Below are 12,275 nucleotides of genomic sequence, written 5' to 3'. Positions count from 1 at the left end.
ACAAGATTTCCTTTGCACTGCCTAGTAAATTTCCTTTTTCCTACTCCAACCATCCGCAAGGCTTAAAAACTTCAAACTCAGAAAAAAATTGGGGTTTCTAAATTCACTGTTGAGTGCTGTGGATTACTTTTGGAAAGGCTTTTTGGAGCACTTCTGAATTTTCAGATTCTCTAACTATCCCTAACGGTGCCTGGATGTGTGTCTGAGAAAAGGCAGCAGACTCGGAGCGGTTGAAGGGTCAGGTCAAAGCAAAAGATGGGTTTGTGAATGTTGGACATTTGAAGGTTCTTCGTTGGCTCCTTAGCATCAGGGATGCCAGCCAGTCCCCGTGGAAGCAAAGAGAGACTCGGCAAGTGGCTGCTGGTAACGGGACACGCAAATGTTGACTTGATTTGTGGGACATCCATGCTGAGAATTGAGTGGTCTCGTAACTCAAATGGTGGTAATTCGGTTTGTTCTATTATATGTTTATCTTCAATAAAATACCTATGCTCTCTGCACTGTGAGTAAGATTTCTTCCTAGCGATGGTTGGTTTGCGGAGATTGGAAGGCAAGGGCCTGTTGGTTCGCTGTGCTCTGGGGTGTTTGGTCTGATGTGTTTTCTTGCATAAGTTTCTAGTAGACGGCATATAGAGATTAAAGTGGAGGTAAATCTGCATAGGTACAATCCTAAACATAGCCTGATTCCTGGTAATGAAGCCAATTTAATGGTGACTGCAAGTCAAGGGGCATGCAGTCTCGAGTGGGGGGTCTGGTCAGTTATTTCCAAGGCCACCAAACCTTCGTGACATTTGTAGAAATGTGAAAAATTAGCAGCAAAAGCAGATACTGAGTGGAGGAGAAAGAAAATTGTGTTTGTTGCATGCTTTTAGTTTTGCTGCATGAAGGTGAGAAGCATTTGGTGGTGTTTTCATCAGGCTTTTAGTTTGTTGGAAAGCGCATAAGAAAATGGAAGGTTGCCCAGATTTGGGCCGAGCCATTTTCAAAAATACTCTTTGGTTTGGTATTTTCATAATTTGAAATGTCTGTATTAGAAGATTTGACTCTTATGTACCATAGAAACTGTGTTTCAGAAGTTCAGTTTTTATTTCTCAAGGCGTGTTCAATAATATATTAAAATTCTGTGTACCAAGAGCTTTCACCTTATAGAGATTTTTCTTTCTCTGGCCTCCAGGATTGGAATCTGCTGAAATATGGCTACTATAGAAAGGAATTATAAAATTGAGGGTTTGATGTGCCCTATTTTTAGCTACGTGAATAGAAATTACTTGATTTTGTAACCCCAAATGCCATCTTTTTTTGTTCTTATTTTATCCTTATTTATATTCATGTTTGTTAAATCAAATATTCTGTGTAAATATAGAATAACTTGAGTACAATCTTATCTGTTTTTTTTCCAAAAAAATCAGTGCATTAAAAAGAACATTGAAATAATAGACCATTTTTAAGAAGGTGGGTACATTTTGCAAAACATCCAAATGTGTTATACTGCTTAATTTAAAATATACATTTATGAATTCATGAAATTATTTTTGAAGTGTGAATGTTTTGTGATTTTCTGAACAATTTTTTGGAAATAATAGTTTACACCTATCTAAGATACTATGCTTGATTTCACATTTTATTACATTGCGTTATGTGTTTATTGTATGTATCCTAAGTGAACCTTTCGAATGACTACAGGTGAATTTTTGTTTTAATCCTCTGTTAAAATAAAATAGGCGCTCTTTAAAGGTGACTTCCTTTAAGACAGTTTCTGTTGGATTTCCTGGGTAAAGTAATGAGATGACTTTACAGCCTTGTTTATCGAGTGGAAAAAGGAGGTCCTGAGACTGTTGACTATAGTTTTAATTACATTAGTACAAAGCCCAAATTAGCATAGGGAAAATTACGGCTGTCCACTGGAATTAGGAAACAGCCCCTCATACAGGCAGTTTCCAGGCTCCAGTGCACTCTGTCTTTTGTTGTTTCAGGAAATAAATCAATTAGTCGATCAGGTATCAGTTGCGGTGAATTCGTTACGCTGGTATTCCGCATTCGAGTGGAGTTTTTATTTTTTTGCATTAACATTTGCAAGACCCTATGAGATACTATGAAGGACTAAATATTCTTATCCAGTCTTTGTGATTCTTTTCCCCAAAAGAGATTCTTTTCTCTTTTAGCATCATTTTCCTTTGGTGACTTGAAATTGGGAACAAAATGTTTCAACTGGAAGAAGAAAAGGCATTTTGGGAACTTATGTGAGAGTGCTCATTTTATCTCTAACTGTCTGTGAATTTTAAGATCTGCCTAAGCATTCTAGTAAAGACTTGGAAGCAGCAAAGCTGATGGTTTGAGGACAATTCAGGGATTGGTTTTGGCGCTTCCCTCGGGTCTTGATGACATCTGACAATATTGAGAGGTGCTGAACCTCCCCGGCCCCACTGTCCCCACAAATAGCATAGAGAATCCAGAGATCCTGCTGTTACTCTGAAAACTTGATTGTGCTTCAGTCAGGAATTTTAGCATAATTTCACAAAGACCTTCCTGATTCCTTTTTTTTAATGCCATCTACAATTTGGAAAGTCTAATGAAGCCTACAGTCCGTTCTCAGAATAATTTTCAGGTGCATAAAAAGAAATACATAGAATTACAACAGAAACACTGTTCTCTCCCAGGACCTTTTAAAAAGAACACGAACCCCAGGTTGCAAGTTCTGATACTAGAAAGATCCTTAATGTGTCAAAAGGGAATGTGGGGATTTTCCATCATCACAGAGATCTGACATTGAAGGATGAGGAGAGAGCAAGTAGCTGGCAGCAGCGCTGGGGCAAGCATCTTAAAAACCAGACAGGACATGGAAAGTTACTAACAAGGCTGGATGGAGATCTGAGGGCAGCCTAGTGCTATTTCCATGACTTGCCTAAAGAAGTTACTTTGAATTAGCAGAGGTTGAAAGGTTTGATGGTAATTGAAACATGACCTGATAGGACTAGATTTTATTAATTTAAAGACATAAAGCTTGTGTTATATATGCGATGTTTGTACATGTTTGAACATTTGCCATCACATGTGAAGGAAACTTACTAGGACAAAGAATTATGTGAAGAAAGTTAACTCCTCACAGAATTTTGATGGATGTGATTAATGAGTTTAATAGCTACAGATATATGAAAATTTTTCATCAATCCATTGGCTAAGTGAAATACGAATTGCTTCAGTCTTTGCTACTCTGGGGGGATTCCGGGGGAACTGAAAGAGGGACAGGTGCAAAATGCCGCTGCCCTGCTGTGCATAAGTCATTTCAGAGCATGCTCAGAGTATCTGTCCCTGCCGAAAAGTAGCTTTACAGCACTGTCTTAAAGCAACCAGCTGCTCCTGTTCAGGGGCAGCTCTGTGATCCAGTCTGCCCTCTGTGGACACCAGACCCTTCTCCCCAGCCCGCTGCCTGTGTGTTCCTGCACCCATGCATGCCAGGCACCCTGACTCAGTGACCCCAGAAAACAGGACTGAGAATGGCTAAATCTGTGAACTTTTTTTTTTCCCTATGAAATATACTGCAGGACTGCAAGTGCTTTCAATGTGCTGAGCCTGAACCATTTCTTAATTACCTACATATATAGTTGAAGTGATTATCTCATAAAATTTTTGTTTTGCAAAAACAGATCTTTATTTAAACGCAAACATAGGTTAACCACTCTTGAAAAAGCATACATAAAAATAGGTAAATGAAACAACCACTTCTGTTGTCTTCAGGAAAATATGACTAATACAATTAGAACTTTAGAATAAGATTCCCTCTGTGGGAGTGGAGACCCAAAGCCATTATTGGCATCCTAACAACTTGGCGGATTTATTGATTTAGCAGCTGACAAAGAGAATCACAGAGTATGAGGCCACAGGCCTTTGAGAGTTTCTCTGAAATGCGAAATCTCAAAGTGACAGGGACAGTCTCTGGGCCGTTCCGTTGTTCAGTAGCACACTCTGCTCTGGCAGAGTCTTTTCTTCGGAGCTTCCTCAAATGCTGCAGGAGAGCCTTCTTGTCCCCTCCGTTGACCTGAGAGGATAGAGGACAGCCCCTTGGCCTGGGAATTCTGTCACACCACCCCTGAGAACGCTTCTCTCGCCTTATGTCACCACAGACATACCTGCATTTGTTTCCTTCCTGTTGAGACCCAGGGAAAGGCAGCTAGCCTGTCTAACCTCAGTTTCCTCACCTGTAAAATGGGGTCATAATGTCTACTCTGTCTTGCCCCCATTCTCAATGACTGGGAGATGCCATCAGACACCCCCACTGATATAACCTTTTCTACCATATTGTCTTATGGGATCTGCACTCAATCCTCTTACCATTTCCCATGACCCTGCTCCAGTGTGAAGCCCACAGCCTCAGACTGCTCTGATGTGTGGCCCCCCACACCCAGGCAGGGTACATCTGGGCCTGGGAAGCCACAGGACAGGGAAGGAAGGAGGAGGGAGCTTGTAGGCATCCTTGTTAAAGGTGTCGCAGGGCAGGTACCACACACAGGGGCAGGTGGAGCGTCCAGGGGCCGCCCGAGGTGGTGCTGGTCAGAGAGGGTTGGCTTCATCCCATTCTGAGCCAAGGCTCCTGAAGGAAGGCAGGAGCCTGCGACTGTATCGTGCTCCTGGTTAGGGAAGGAACAGCACCCTGGAATACTCCCACTGTCCTCTTTATTCCTGAATTGCAAAAAATGCATCTTGTTCTTTAGCACAAATTATAAACATACAAAATGCTCATGGTAGAGAAAATGTTTAAAATTCATCACAAAGTCAATATAAATTGTTCAGATCCTAACCAACCACAGCAAACGCCTAAGAGTTGGAATGAGTCTTTCCACTGTGTGTATCTGTTAGCCCTTTTGTCTACCTAGTTGTCCCGCTCTGCTCAGTCAGCGTAGTTTTACAAGCATGTCTCCATGTCACTAAATTTTTTTGATAAGCAGAACTTTTATGCTTCATTATATTCCATCTAAAATATGTATTATAATTTTTACAACCACATCCTAGTGTATGGAGTGATGCTGCTCGAGGTGATTCACTAATTAGAATGCAGTATACCATCTATTTAAGCTTTTGAATACTTTTTGTTAGTATTGGTGCCTAGAAAGGAATTATTGAGCCAATGAGTATACATATTTTTTAAGTCTTTGCAAAATTCAAATATTTGCCAATTTTAAAAATAATTACCAGATTATTCTCTGGAAGAATTACACCAGTTTCCCTTTTTGCTAGCCACATATGAGACCAACTCCATACTACACCCGTAAAAACTCTGAATATTTTGCTCTTCGAATCTTTGCCATTCTGACGGGTAAGAACCAAATCTCATTTCTTTCTTTAATGTTAGCATGTCATGACATTTTCTGTTTGTTTGTTTGCTGGGAACCCATTTTGGCTAGTGGTCCACTGCGACCTTTGGATTTTTTTCTTATTTATAATTTTATTCACTGTTTGGTCTAGCATTCTTTCCACATATTTCCCCTACTGACTAAGCTTGGCCAAGACATGTTTTATGAAGTTTAAGATCAATTCTCATCTGTCTGCCCTCCTACTCCTCATTTTCTTTCTTGTCAGCACATTCTCCTAGCTTTGCTTGTTCTGTTGGTGAGTGTGAATAATTTATGTATACCCACTGACATAGTGAAGCTGTTTTTAGTGATAGCTTATCCATTTCTCCTGTGCCCTCCACAGTGACTGGCAAAGGATAGAGGGTCAATAGCACTTGTTGAAAACATAAATTTTAATTTTAATTACTTGAAATCATAAAGAGAAAGTGAAGATATCAGAGTAATGTAATCATTGCTGTAGACCTCAAATAGAATTCTTACTTTTTTAGAGGCATTTCTCCTAGTAAAATCACATTAATAAAAATTGACTTAGATTGATGTTTAAGAAGGTATAGAAATGTAGCTGCAGTATCTTGAATTCATAATCCAAACTAACATCATCTTAATAACTGCTCGGTATGTGCCAAGCCCTGCGCTAAACCCTCGCAGGGTCTCATGTGATCCGCACAGCAGCCTGAGTACCGCTGCTTTCTTACAGATAAGGACAAAGGGTTAGAGAGGCCAAGTGACTTACACAGGTCACACAAATCTGTCTCCCTTCTCTTTATCATCATCTGCTCTCTTTTTTCCTGCTATTCACCCTGGCCCTGAGTAGTGAATTACTGTGCAAAGAAACATGATATATTAAGTGCTATGGAGACACATCGAATAATTGGATAATGAAAATTATTATCACTGGCTATTTTTTATCTACTCTTCTGTGAAAAACCCCATAGGCAGCAGTTCTTATACTCTAGGTGGCTGATCAAAATAAAGAGCTAGAAAATTCAGGAGCTAAAACCCTAGCACCAAATTCTATATTTGCTCTGTGATAAGAATTCTTTCCATATTTGGTGAGATCCAAGGGGCAGTGCTTTCAGATTCAGGATCAGCTGCTGATTTAAATTTCCTCATCCCAAGTATCAACTTCCTTGCACTCGTCTTGGGCGTCAATAATGAACACGCAGGTCAGAGTTTTCCGTAAGGCCTTAACAGGCCTTTCAGCAGAGTGTTCATGGAATTAAACTCTGGGAAGAATGGTAATCTGCTGTTGTACACAGATAAGTACAGAGACATTTTGAAAAGAAATGCTAAAGCCAAGCAAAATGATTTATTTTTAAAGTGCCACATCAGAATCCAATCATAACATTAACATCAGGACTGTTACTTTAAACATGTTTGTTAAAAACAATGCTTGTTGAATTTTTGAAAATAGAATAATGTTATGCAAAGATTCCACATTCTTGCATTTGACACGTTCCACTTTTAAATCCTTCCACCTTGATGATTTAAAATCTTCCTTGCTGTCATGAAATATAGCAACTCATGTGTCGATTTCTTTTTTTTTTAAATTTACCAAGTACTGACACAGAGTCAGCACTGAAGACGGGACCCTTCTCCTACCTCCACACTCGCATTCCTCCCAAGGCCATTCATTCAAATCATCAGCCAGCAGTGAGTTTCTAATCTCCATGCTCTTTGGGTTCCATTGTTTTTTTTTTTTTTAAACTTCGACAATGTGCACATGATGCTCACCTTTGAGGAAGAAGAAACTGTTGAAACAACACTTCAGAATCTGTCAACACAATTAGTTTATGTCTCAATTTGAGGTAGATGTCCCAAGACATTGCTCCAAGTTAAAAAAAAAAGTATGTGGTTTTGCATTGCGTACGCCTCCTTGGGTCTATGCGACATGTACGCCTTCCCTGACCTCCCAAAGAGCATCAAAAGCATGAAAGCTGAATCAGGAGAGCACAGCCCATTTTTATCTTTAGCCCAGGGAGGCATTTGGTACTCTGCATTTCTTCGTGGCATCCTTAAAATAGCCTCTGTGGAAAAGGGATTGGCCTTATCTTCTGTGCAAGGGATGGGAGGCAGAGATATAGCCGCTGGCAAGGGGAATTGGAAAGAGGCCAGTCTGGGAGAGGGTGGCCCAGAGCTTCACTTTGATGCTGCAGGATTCACCAGGTGAACATGCCTCTCCTGGCCCTAGTTCCATTATAGGAAAATGGAGGTGGTCTGCTCCACCTTCTCCGCTGTGAACATCTGATGACCGTGCTGCTCTCAGGACACAGGGGAGCTAATAGTGGTGCCCCATCGGATCCTGAAACTGGAGAGAGGTTTTGTGCAGTGGGCAGGGAAATGGGCTCCCACCTGGCTTTTGGGGATCATAACCTGGCTGTTCTACTTCCCGGGCATTTCACCTTTGACAAGTCACAGCCTCACAGGATGTAGGCTTGTCCATCTGTGAAATGGGTAGAACGGTATAGTTCCTATTTCACGGGGTTATGGTGAGATTCACCAGGTCAGAAGAGCCCAGAACTGTATTTGGCACACAGGAGCTCCTCAGTCAATGCTAGTTCATTTTACGATTCATTCAAGCCAAATAAAGTTTTCTTCTAAGACTAAAATCAGAGATTTATGAAAAGCATTCCCCCCAGCTTTTCTTCAATTTCTACAAGTTTGTGAATTGAATTTTGTTTTCAAGTAGCCAATTTGTCCATTTTCTTGTGATGAATATGTTTTCTTTTCTCTTCGTTATGAAATGAGATCTCTGACAGACACAGTGAGCTCCCAGTTATTCACAAGCATTTGATCTGCATTGGAGATTGCTTAAAACAGGACTAGGAAACGCTTGCTGGTGAGTTCGCCTGACACTGTGCCCTGCAGGTGCTGGGAGGAGACATTCAGGGCATCATTGCCTTCTGCATCTCCCTATACTTCTTACTCTACTACCATCCTCTTTCTCCCTCATTGCAATCAATACCCATCCAGGAGGAGCCTTGAAAAGCACAAAGGACAACAGTGATGACGAGGGGGACCCCTAACAAGGGGGAGCCCTCTTGAGCTTCTTAAACTCCGGGAGATCCTCCCTGGACCTGTTCTCATTTACTCCAAGCTGCACCTCATAGACAGGTACTTCTTTCACCCCAGGAAATCTGGGACAGTGCAGGTCGGCAAACTTGATCTGGACTAAAGAAATAAAGGGAACGACAGGACCAGGAGGCTTGGTCTGTGCCAAAAGTCAGCAAAAGCAGTCACTACACAACTCCTTTCGAGTTCTAACTTTTCACTTCGTCTTGTGTGAACTCCTAAACTGGAAGCCTATTTATATTCACACAAAAATAATAATATCGTCCAAGGTCAAATGTAAGTGACTTTTATGAGTTATCTGACGTTCTGAATTACCCATTCTACCGACGTGAATTAACGTAGATAGTTTTGTTGACTTCACGTTCTTTGTAAGCCGAACAATCCGAACTCAGTTAAGCCGGTCTTAGGACAAAAGACACACAAGTTATGTTGCTAGGGCAGCATTCTCATGAAGAAAGCCCCTTCTCTGTTTCTTGTTCATCCCTGTGAGGGTGCCTCTGTCCAACCCAAAGAGCTGTTTGCACTGACTCACTGTTGAAAGCCCATGCCTATTGTAACCAATTTTGACGAGAAGCTGGTTATGAAATAAGCACATGTATACATTTTTTTAAAGCCTTGTTCTTCTGGAGATGGAAAACATCTTTTTTTAGATCACATGTTTACTGCTTTGGTAAACACTGAAATGCTGCTACAGCAATTACCTTGAGGATAAAGGGTTTGTAGACAGATACTTCCTGCGTTCACTTCCTACACAGATAGCCAGCCCAACCAGAGACGCAGTGCTGCAGGAAGCGCTCCCAGTGGAAACTTCCTCTCTCCGAATGCGTGGTCCATTATTCCTTATCTCCTCTCCGAGGGGAATAAGTTTGTTGCTCCAGATTTTCTAGGAGGATTCTGTCTTGAAAGAGGTAAAAATATAAATTTTCTAGAGGAATGACCTCAGTCCCTTGCTCCCATGCTTGGTGTCATCTACTTGCTGAAGTTTAAGGGGACATGATTAGAGTAGAAAAGGCTTGTCCATGAATATGTTCCCTGTAGGCACCTCAGTCTTCTTTGAATCATGGAAAATGACACATGATTCTAATGTTTGTATATTTCGTAGAACATAAGTCTCTTTGAGATTCAACGGAAGGTCTTTTCTATGGTTAGTTGAAAGGTCACTTTAGATTTTGCTTTCTTTAGTCAAGCAGAGATGACCAGATGTGGGTACAAACATATCAGCTCACAGATTGTTCTCTGTGCTGATTTTACAGCAGTTATTAAATTCCAATGAATGCATTGTTTAGGCCCTTTGAACCGAAGCAAATAAAACCACAGTGCACACACACTGAACAATAGGGCATCATCAATTAGCCGTCTACAGGATATGTCCTTGCCGACTGGCCCCTTTGTAGCAGAAAAAAAATAGATCAAGTCAACAAACAATAACACTGAACAATAAACTAAACAAAATAAATAGCACCTGGGAGCCCCTCAAGCACTGGCGAAGCACCAAAGGGTGATGTTTACACAATCTACAGATGGAAACCTACAGCTCCACCCAGATATGCAGGCCCCTAAGATACTCAGACAGCTCAGCAGCCATTTATTGCTGGGTCACATCAGTGGTGAGGTACCCGCTTTGGTGATCAGAAAATGCTGTAAGCTTTGCATTGCAAAGGGAGGAAGGCAGTGTCTAACAAAGCATTCTGCCTGGCCTATTCCATAAGTGCCGGTGACTGCCAGATGCGGGGCAGAGGTTACATTTGACCACAAGAGACTGTCAGACGTGGTGAGATGCTGTCATGTCTCATGTAGATGTTAATGCATAAATATATTCTAATGATTTCATTCACATACTCATTATATGTGTTTTGTATTTAACATGAAAGTGAATGGAAATGAAATGGCCCAAAGAGATATTTTCCTTTAGAGACTCATTTCTTCACATACTTTTGCTTATCTTGTTAGAAGACACACTGTGTAAATCTCAGGATCCTGTTTGAATGAAGACTGCTTTCCTCCTATGCATCCGGTGCCCCAGACAGCCATTGTGCAGCTTGTTACCTTCCTGTGAAACTCCACGAGGCACCTCCAGCATTCCTCCTTACAGGTGCTCCCTCCTGACACCTCTGCTTCTTTGCAAAATGAATTCCCTCATCTCCTGAATCTGTATTGTTTCCAGTGCTGCCTGAACCACATTTGGGTGATGCTACAGGACCAGACAGCAGACATCAAGTGTCACAGATGCCTGATGGGATAGGGCCCTCCTGGCAGGCTCTCTGAAAATCACCCTTGCCTAGTTAGGGATTGTTTTATTTTATTTTCTTTAACCTGTAGCAAATACAGGTTAATCTCAGCAAATATCTCCATTGAATAATATATTGTAGAAGCATTAATAGAAACATTGTTCTTTTTCCCCATTTGAAAAACAATTATTACAGGAGTTTAGAAAATAAAAATGTAGAAAACAAATTAAAATAATTGATGTTACACCATCAAGGGTCTTTTAATACTCGATTCTTTATTATTAATCTTATTTTATTTTATTATTATTATTCTTTTTTGAGACGGAGTTTTGCTCTTGTTACCCAGGCTGGAGTGCAATGACGTGATCTCGGCTCACCGCACCTCCGCCTCCTGAGTTCAGGCAATTCTCCTGCCTCAGCCTCCCGAGTAGCTGGGATTACAGGCATGCGCCACCATGCCCAGCTAATTTTTTGTATTTTTAGTAAAGACGGGGTTTCACTATGTTGACCAGGATGGACTCGATCTCTTAACCTCGTGATCCACCCGCCTCGGCCTCCCAAAGTGCTGGGATTACAGGCTTGAGCCACCATGCCTGGCCCTTGATTCTTTTTTTTTTTTTTTGTCTTGACTTCTATTCTTTAAAAGGAATAATACAATTTCTTCAATGTATTCTCTAAAAAGAATAATAAAATGTGAGAAATTAAACTCTTTTATTAGTACCTTTCTATTCTTTTTCTTCCTCAGGATAGTGAGAAAAAAGAGGAGTGAGGGCTGGACTTGTTATGATTTAGAAATTAAGGCCCATGTTCCTTCTTAGGGATCCAGTTTCTCCATAAGAAGCAGATCCAGACTGCCTGGGGGCAGGTCTCTGTCCCACCATGCCTCTGCCTTCCCTGTGCCTCGTTTCCTCATCTGTAGAAGAGAGTCAGTCATGATAATAACTCCTACTTCTTAGTAGTGTTGCAAGGATTAAACAGCTGAACACGTGTGAGTGCTCTGAGCAGTAACATGTGGTAACTGTAACAAGATGTAAGTTGCAGGCCAGGCCTACTGGCAGGTGCCTGTAGTTCCAGCTGCTCTGGAGTCAAAGCAAGAGGGTCTCTTGAGCCTTTGCATCTGAGGTCAGCCTGGGTAACCTGGCAAGAGACAGGTTGTTGCATAGTAACAACAGTGATCATAATGTCAGCTGTTACGGGCTCTTACTGGCTACTTACCCTAGACCCAGTCTTTTTATTTAATGTATTCTTGTATCTTATTTGCTTTTTCTGAAGTAATCAATTACCTTCCTTGATTGTGTTTGTTCCCAGTATTTATCTTTAAAAAGGAATCCTGTATTTATACTTGGGTATTTATAGCTTCTTCTAAGGGGATTAAAGTATTTCCCTACACAGTCGTGTGTCACCGCCATGGCATCAGTTCTGAGAAATGAGTTGTTAGATGATTTCATCATGCAGACATCACAAAGAGCACTTACACAAACCTAGATAACCTGCATGGCGTAGCCTGCTGCACATCGAGGCTGTAAGCTATATGGTATGGCCTGTGCTCCTAGGCTACAACCCTGGACAGCATGTGGCCATACTGAATACTGTGTGACACTTAACACAATGGTTTTTACTTATCAAA

General features: G+C 41.1%; 1 protein-coding gene across 5 annotated transcripts in view; it reads left to right on the top strand.

Annotated features, from left to right (window-relative positions):
* The window catches only part of ERG (ETS transcription factor ERG), a 281,372-nt gene that overhangs the window by 165,663 nt on the left and 103,434 nt on the right, over positions 1-12,275 (top strand). The window lies entirely within an intron of this gene.

This window comes from Callithrix jacchus, chromosome 21 (assembly GCF_049354715.1).
Source record: "Callithrix jacchus isolate 240 chromosome 21, calJac240_pri, whole genome shotgun sequence".
Classification (NCBI taxonomy): Eukaryota; Metazoa; Chordata; class Mammalia; order Primates; family Cebidae; genus Callithrix; species Callithrix jacchus.
The sequence above is the reverse complement of the archived record's forward strand: the minus strand, read 5'-3'. Positions and strand labels throughout refer to the sequence as shown.